At 44.3% G+C, this 8,984-nt stretch overlaps 1 long non-coding RNA gene across 2 annotated transcripts in view; it reads left to right on the top strand.

Moving 5' to 3' along the window:
• The window catches only part of LOC103276667, a 22,787-nt gene that overhangs the window by 4,953 nt on the left and 8,850 nt on the right, over nucleotides 1–8,984 (top strand). Inside the window, exon 2 of one of the 2 annotated variants that reach the window (XR_505386.2) lies at nucleotides 717–862. This is a non-coding gene — a long non-coding RNA (uncharacterized LOC103276667). Of the gene's footprint in view, nucleotides 1–713; nucleotides 863–8,984 lie in introns of both variants that reach the window. The other variant, XR_002481324.1, reaches the window with a different exon arrangement.

The raw sequence follows: 8,984 nt of genomic DNA, 5'->3' as shown, positions 1-8,984 counted from the left end.
CAAGTTGCCCAGGTGGGTCTCGAACTCGCAGGCTCAGGCAATCCACTCACCTCAGCCTCCCAAAGTGCTGGGATTACAGGCTGAGCCATCGAGTCCGGCTAAAAAAAACATTTTTTAAAAAGGGGAATATTATACTACCTTAGGAAAATGGGCGATAAAGTTTAGGGTGTTTTGTTCCAAGTTCTTAGTGTCTGTTACCTGTTTTTCAACTATTTCACCAGCATTATGCTTTAGTATTCTATTTTTACTAATGTAACAAGCTAGATTCACTTTTTTTTTTTTAATAAGGGTCTCACTTTGTTACTCAGGTTGGAGTGCAGTGGCATAATCACAACTCACCGCAGCCTTGATCTCCTGGGCTCAGGTGATCCTACCACCTCAGCCTCCCAAATACCTGGGACTACACGTACACTCCACCACACCCGACTAATTTTTTAATTTTTTTGTAGAGACAAGGTCTGTGTTGTCTAGGCTGATCTCAAACTGCTGGGCTCAAGCAATCCTTCCACCTTGGCCTCCCAAAGTGCTGGAAATACAGGCATGGGCCTAGACTCAGTTTTAAATTTGCAGTAATATAGAAGGTAATAGTGCTTACTCTCCCAGGGTAGACTGTTTCCTTCTACATCGTCTATGAATAAAACTATCTGAAGATGCTCTTTTTGTGTGACTTGATTCTCTCACCTTCTTGGAAACTTATTGCTTCCCTTTATCAGCAGTGAGCCCAAAGAGATAGTTGAGAAGTCTAAAACCCCAAGCCGGAGAAACTCCCGAACTGAAGATCCAACTGTGTCTTCTGAAAGTGTGGAAAATGGACATCGTAAACGATCCTCTCGACCTGCGTCAGCCTCCAGCTCTACTAAAGGTTAGCAGTGAGATGTGGGTCACATAGAGGAAGAGTCCTTCTCACAGCAGCAGGAGACTTTGTCCTTTACCTGTGCTTCTGTTCCTTAGATTTATCAAGTGTCTTTGACTTCTACTACTTGTTAGTTTATTTAACTATATGTTTTCTGTGTGTGTACACAAAAGTAACAAGCACTCCTAAAAAAAAAACAGAGCAGATTGATTCCACTTAAATTCATGATCACCCACTTCAGTTAGATCCTGAGCATGACCTAGCCATCTTTCTATGTTTCTGTGGTCAACTCTTTTTCCTTCTCTAGTCTTTTTAAACCTCTGACTTTTGCTTTCTCCCTGCCCTGTTGGTAGAGACCTTCACCTCTTCATAGAGAAAATAGAACTCCCTCAACTTCCCATTGCCAAGACATATATCTACCAACATCCTCCTTTGCTCCAATTATAATAGAGCAGCTATCCCTCAAAACTGTATCTAGTTTCTCCATCTGTGCCTTTGATCCATCTTTTCTGATCTTCTCAAGACCTTTACACTGTGTGTTCTCTTCTCTGTTGACTACTATCTCCTTTTTGAATTGATTCTTCTCTTGGCTTTGTTTTCTGCTGCCTCTCTGGCTATTCCTTCTCATTCTCTATACCCAACCATTATATGATAAACTTCCCCAAACTTTGATCCTGAATCACCTTTTCCCTTTAATTTTTATTTTGTCCCTAATTGATCTCATTCATGCCCTCCTTCTTTAGTTACAACCTTTCACAGATGACTCATAAATGTGTACTTCTTGGCCAGGCTCAGTGGCTCAGCCTGTAATCCCAGCTCTTTGGGAGGCTGAGGGGAGTGAATTGCCTGAGCCCGTGGGTTCAAGACCAGCCCGGGCAACTTGGCAAGACCTCATCTTTACGATAAATCAGAAATTAGCCGGGCGTGGTAGCACTACTCATTCCGGCTACTTGGAAAGCTGAGGTGGAAGGATCGCCAGAGCCCAGCAGGTTGATGCTGGAGTGACTGTGAACGTGCCACTGCACTCTAGCCTGGGTAACAGAGTAAGACTCCAACTCAAAAAAAAAAAACTGTGTATTTCTTTTTTGAAGTCTCACTCTGTTGCCCAGGCAGGAGTGAAGTGGCATGCTTACGGTCATCACAGCCTCAACCTGCTGAACCAGTTGATCCTTCCATCTCAGGTGCATGCCACCATACCTGGCTAATTTTTTATTTATTGTAGAGATGAAGTCTTGCCAGGCTGGTCTCGAACCTGGACTCAGGTAATCCTCTCGCCTCCTCCTCCTAAAGTGCTGGGAATACAGGTGTGAGCCATTGTGCCAGGCCAGTTTTTCTTGATTTGCTGTAGAGATGAGATCTCACTAAGTTGCCCAGGCTGTTCTCAAAGCCCTGAACTCAGGCAATCCTCTCACCTCGGCCTCCCAAAGTGCTACGATTATGCCCGGTCATAAATTTGTATTTCTAATACAGACCCCTAGAGATCTTAGACAACTTCATGCACATCCTTGGTGAAACCTCAAACTCAAAATGTCTGAAGCCAAACTTGTTTATTTTTGACCCCAACAGTGAAGTCCTCTGCCATTGTTCTCCATCTCAATGAATGGCACTACCATCTGTCCATTAGGCAGGTCCCTCCTTAACACCTCTCTCCCTCACCCTCACATCGAATTTATCACAAAAAGCTGCTGATTTTATTTTATTGTTTATTTTTTATTTTTTGAATTGGAGTCTCACCCTGTCGCCCAGGCTGGAGGGCAATGACACAGTCCTGGCCACTGCAGCCTTGACCTGTTGGGCTCGGACGATCCTTCTGCCTCAGCCTTGCAAGTAGCTGGAACTACAGGCATGCGCCACCACACCCAGCTGATTTTTGGATTTATGGTAGAGATGAGGTCTCACCAAGTTTCTCGGGCTATCTTGAACCCATGAGTTCAGGCAGTCCTCTCAGCCTGGACAACTTCACGAGAGACCTCATCTCTACAATAAATCAAAAAATTAGCTAGGCATGATAGTGCGTGCCTGTAGTTCTGACTACGTGGAAGGCTGAGGTGGAAGGATCACCTGAGCCCAGCAGGTCAACGCTAGGGTGGCCATGAGTATGACACTACACTCCAGCCTGGGCAATGGAGTGAGACTCCAACTCGAAAATAAAACAAGCAACAACAACAAAAAAACATTCAATGAATGAGTTATCATTGTAATTAGGATTAAAGTCTAAAAGTGTCAACATAGCCAACAAGTTCCTGTGTGGTCTTGCCCCTGTCATCTTCCAGCCTCATCTCACCTCCCTCAGCAACTCAGACATGCTGTCTTCATTCCAAGGCCTGTGCATATGTTGTAGCTGTTGCAGGGAGTTCTCTTCCCTCTTCCTACGTCTCTTCTCTTTAACGTCCCACTCTTCCTACTTATCTTAGTTCAGCCATCACAGCTATGAGGAATCAGAGTACCAGGTTCTTCTCCTTTGTAACACCACAGCTGTAACTTTATGCCTACTTTTAGGACAGGTAATTAATACATATATTCTATTAGAGTAGGAAATCATGTCTGGTTTTCTTCACCACCCTATCCCTGGTACCTAGAATTAGGTGCCTAATACAGAGAATTATCAATCAGTAATTATTAATTTTTTTTTTTTAGTTGGAGTCTCACTCTGTTGCCCAGGCTGGAGTGCAGTGGCACAATCACAGCCACCCCTGTGTTGACCTGCTGAATTCCAGCGAGCCTTCCGCCTCAGCCTTCTAAGTAGCCAGAACTACAGGTGCATGCTACCATGCCCGGCTTATTGTTGTGTGTAGACATGATGTCTCACCATGTTGCACAGGCTGGTCTCGACCTGCGGGCTCAGGCTATCCTCTTGCCTCAGCCTCCCAAAGTGCTGAGATTATAGGCTGAACCATCACACCTAGCTAGAGTTTGTCTTTCAATGTGTTAATAACAGAAACTGCCTTTTCACTATTTTATCTTCAGGGCCTAGAATGTAGTAAGTATATAACACATATTTGATACATATTCATTTAATAATTACTAATTTAAGCTACTTGGAAGACTGAGGCAGAAGGATCACCTGAGCCCAGCAGATTGAGGTTGTGATGGCCATGAATGTGCCACTGCACATCTAGGCTATAGAATATGATGAGTAATTACCTTTAAAGCAGGAAAAAGGCATTGGTCTTAGAGATGGCACACACCAGATTTTTGGATCTTGAGCCCTGAGCGCCAGGGTACTAAAGGTGTCATTTACAGTGTACCAGAAAGAATCTAAGGAGCAGTTGGGACAGTTTAAAAGATATGCTCAGGGCAGAAGGATCACCTTAGCCCAACAGATTGAGGTTGTGATGGCCATGAATGTGCCACTGCACTCTAGCCTCGGCAATAAAGTGAGACTCCAGCTCAAAAAAAAGAAAAAGAAAAACAAAACCTAATACAGTGTGTTAAATGCTAAATGCTATGATAGCAAAATTACATACTATCAGAGCATATAGCCGGGATGCCTTACTCCTCTGCCAGGTCAGAGAAGACTTGCTGGAAGAAATAATATTTAGGTGAAACCAGAAGAATGAGGAAGCATTAACTAGACTATGCAGGTTGACTGTGTCCTAAACAAAAAGTACAGCAAGTGCATAGGCCCCGATCTGAGAGAGGTTATGATACCTTATCCTTTCAGGAAATACCCTGAGTTTGATTGACTAGCTCAATTTAGGCATGAGCTGGGGTCTTGGCTGATGGCAGCAGGACTGTTAAGAAGTGGTCAAAGTCAGATGCTCAACACCTGTAATCCCAGCACTTTGGGAGGTGGAGGTCAGAGGATTGCCTGAGCCCAGGGGTTCAAGACCAACCTGGGCTACTTGGCAAGACCTCATCTCTACAGTAAATCAAAAAATTAGCTGGGAGTGGGTGTCATGCGCCTTGTAGTTCCAGCCTACTTGGAAGGCTGAGGTGGAAGGATCGCCTGAGCCCAGCAGGTTGAGACTGTTGTAACCATGAGCATGCCACTGCACTCTAGCCTGGATGATAGAGTGAGACTCCAACTCAAAAAAGAGAAAAGAAAAAAGAAGTGGATGAATTTAGAGTCTGTTATACTCAGTGATCCATCACAGAAACAAAGAACTGAGTACTGCATGTTCTCACTCATAGGTAGACCCTGAACATTTATCGTAATATGACATGAAAGGGATTGGCAGTAGCAGGTCACTGCCAGGGGATGCGTGGGCCTCATAGCACTAATAAGGATGCCTGATCCCAAACCAGGCAAAGTGAGGACCAATGGGAGGCCCAAACTTACTTGTATGATGACTACTTATGTACCTAACCCTGAGTTGTACCCTACATCTTTAAAATAAAAAAATAAAAGAAGTGGTCAACTATTGTTGGGATGCCAGCTGAAGACTAGGGCAGATTCTGGTGCACCAACACCAGACACTAGACGTTGATCTGAGGACTCAGCTGTTGTTGGCAGGTCATATTTCTAGGCCACATGTTTACAGGTCATATACAGGTAAACAGAGGTGTGGACAGTATCTCACTTTACCTCAGCCTGCTGGAGAGCGAGGGGAGAAGGTAGGGCTTTCTTTCCTTTCTAAGAATACTGTGTACACCACGGGCAGGGTCCTGCCCTCACTTTAGGGCAGAAATGAAGCCAACAGTTTTTTTCCTCCTCCCTGGGAATCACTTTCTAGGCAGAAACTTGTTTGGATGGAAGCATGCCTTTCAGTATATTGAAGTGTTAAACGTAGAGCTTAAGAGGGGAGGTGCCCGGAATTCTGTGTGAAAATCTGCTTCCCTTCAGTTCTGCTTGTTCTTTTAGCCCCTCACTTTTCCAAAGGATCAAGGTTTTCTAGGGTATAGAATAAGGTGAGTAATTACCTTTAAAGCAGGAAAAAGGCATTGGTCTTAGAGATGGCACACACCAGATTTTTGGAACTTGAACCCTGAGCCCCAGGGTACTAAAGGTGTCATTTACAGTGCACCAGAAAGAATCTAAGGAGCAGTTGGGACGGTTGAAAAGATATGCTCAGCCGGGCTCGGTGGCTCAGCCTGTAATTCCGTGCCTTTGGGAGGCTGAGGTGAGTGGGTTGCCTGAGCCTGTAGGTTTGAGACCCGCCTGGGCAGCGAGACCTCATCTCTGTAATAAATAAAAAAATAAAAAATCAGCCAGGCATGGTAGCGCATGCCTGTAATTCTGGCTACTTGGAAGGCTGAGGCGGAAGGATCACTGGAGCCCAGTAGGTTGAGAGTAAGACTCCAACTCAAAAAAAAAAAAAAAGAAAAGAAAAGAAAAGATATGCTCAAATTAGAGCTGCCCTATAGAAAACTGCCAGCCAAGAAAAGGTGGTGCACCTGTTTAGAGGGGAATTGGGAATGGGGAATAGGCTTAAACTAGACATTGTCCCAAGGTAGTGGTAGTCATGTTGAAACCCCTGTCACACCCATGGTTGGGGCTACGTAATTGGCTTAGAAGAGGCTGTAATGACTTTTGGGCTTTGTGATCTTGCATGAAGGGATACAGAATATGTTATCTCCCTAGAAGATGGCATAGCTCTGGCTAGCTGCTGGAATCACAGTCATGGATAGCTCTCCACACAGCCTCAGGACTCAGGCTATCATTCTCCAACTGTTGCAGAGCAAGTTACTGTGTATGAGGAGAAAGACAGACTCAGTTTCTCCTACTATACTCTCACAACACACTTCTGACACCACATGTGTGGTAGTTTTTCCCCACATATCAAGCAAGCAGTCAGATAAGTGTTCTCCAGTTCAGTTCACTAACTGGAGATAGTGTCAGACCCAGAGGTTGAGGGCTCAGTTCCACAAGACCTTTTCCCACGTCAAATGCTCCTCACAGGTTGTTTTACCTGTGCTTTGGACCAACCAGCCAAAAATCAGAGTTCTTACAACCCCTTCCTTTGGTTCAATTAATTTGCTTGAGTGCCTCACAAAACTCAGGGAAACACGTTTACTAGTTTGTTATAAAGGAAGTTTTAAGGATACAAATGAACAGCCAGACGAAGAGATACATAAGGTGAGATCTGGAAGGATCCCAAAGATAGGAGCTTCTGTCCCTGCGGAGTTGGCGTGTACCATCCTCCTACCATGTGGATGAGTTCTTGAGCACCTTCTTGAAAGCCCCTGGATTTAGTGCTTTTGTTTGTTTTGTATGAAGGAAGAAGGAAAAGGGAGATAACCTTTTGGGTTAATTATGTAGGCATGATTGGCTATTGGTGATAATTGACCATAGATGATCAATCCAACCTTGGAACTGTTTCAGGAACGAAGGACAAATGCCCCCCCCCTTTTTTTTTTGAACTAGGAAAAGTAGATTTTTTTTTTTTTTTGAGTTGGAGTCTCACTCTGTCACCCAGGCTGGAGTGTAATGGCATGCTCACGGCCACCGCAGCCTCAACCTGCTGGGCTCTGGTGATCCTTCTGCCTCAGCCTTACAAGTAGCTGGAACTACAGGCACTCACCACCACACTTAGCTAAATTGTTTGATTTATTGTAGAGATGAGGTCTTGCGAATTTACCCAGGCTGATCTCAAGCCCGTGAGCTCAGGCAATCCTCTCACCTTGGCCTCCCAAAGGATTATGGGTGTGAGCCACCATGCCTGGCCAGAAAAGTAGATTTTTAAAGGAAAGATACATTGTGAACGAGCAGGACAATAGCAAGAGTGTCTGTTGTCTACTGCCAAATGACCACATATTTTAACAAAAGATTGTTCAACCACTTAGGAAAGTACAGGGGGTTAATAGTAGCTACAAGTCAGGAACGCCGGAAAAAATGTGTGGTGTGTATGTGTGTATTACAGTTACCTTTATAACTCTTTTGGTTTTTAAGTATTAGAACTCTCGGATCCAGATACAAAATAAACATGCATATTATTTGGCTTGCTATGTTTTGTCCAAAAATGTGAACCAAGTCATAAAATAACTTACTGTGAATATATTTGAACCCATATTCCTAAGGTGATCACAAAACAGCAAGCTGGTTTCTAAAATTCATGAATCTCAAACTTGGAGACATAGGTAGTGCTGGGTACCTGAAACATGAAGTATCTTCCTGCAGAATCACTGCTTTTTAAAGTTTTGAAGGTGGGGAAAGGGCTTTTCCTTTTCATACTTATAAAATTTTGGTCATATATGTGCAAACAAAATCAGAAACATTCTGTATTTTTTGTTTTATTTTGGTTTTTTGGGGAGGTTTTTTTGTTTTTGAGTTGGAATCTCACTCTATTGCCCAGACTGGAGTGCAGTGGCCACTCCCGGCCACCGCAGCCTCAACGCTGGGCTCCGGCGATCCTTCCGCCTCAGCCTTTCCAAGTAGCCAGAATTATAGGCATGCGCTACCACGCCCAGCTGATTTTTTGATTTATTGTAGAGATGAGGTCTCGCCTGCCCGGGCTCAGGCAATCCACTCACCTCAGCCTCCCAAAGGCGCAGGATTACAGGCTGAGCCACCGAGCCCAGCTTTGTTTTATTTTGTTTTTGAGTTTGAGTCTCCATTGCCCAGGCTGGGGTGCAGTGGCATACTCACAGCCACCCCAGCATCGTCCTGCTGGGCTCTGGCGATCCTTCTGCCTCAGCCTTCCAAGTAGCTGGAAATACAGGCCCGTGCTACCACACCTAATTTTTTTTTTTTTTAATTGTAGAGATGCAGTCTTGCCAAGTTGCCCAGGCTGGTTTGAACCCGCGGGCTCAGGCAATCCACTTGCTTCGATCTCCCAAAATGCTGGGATTACAGGCTGAACCACTGACATTCTGTGTTTTTAATGAAAATTTTAAAAGCTGAGAAATATTATGAGCAGTTTGCAGTGAAAAGTATTGCTACTTTTGTATTGTCAGAAAACCATTGACACCCTGCTGTGAGAGTAGAGTTTTCTTATGTCATGCTGGCCAAGACTTTATAGACTGCAGGTGGGGTAAGTGGTTTCTAGGCAAGTTCAAGAAGGTCCACATGGTCACTCTGATTCGTTGTGTTTGTTTTTAGTTGGTTGGGTTCTCTCCCCCACAATTAATTATAAACAGAAAAACTGGCTACCACATACCAGTGAACTTCTTTTTAAATTTGCTTATGATCAGCTGGGCTCAGTGGCTCAGCCTGTAATCCCGCACCTTTGGGAGGCTGAGGTGAGTGAAT

Source organism: Carlito syrichta, unplaced genomic scaffold (genome assembly GCF_000164805.1).
Source record: "Carlito syrichta isolate Samal-C Ts95f unplaced genomic scaffold, Tarsius_syrichta-2.0.1 Scaffold316293, whole genome shotgun sequence".
Taxonomy (NCBI): domain Eukaryota; kingdom Metazoa; phylum Chordata; class Mammalia; order Primates; family Tarsiidae; genus Carlito; species Carlito syrichta.
The sequence above is the reverse complement of the archived record's forward strand: the minus strand, read 5'-3'. Positions and strand labels throughout refer to the sequence as shown.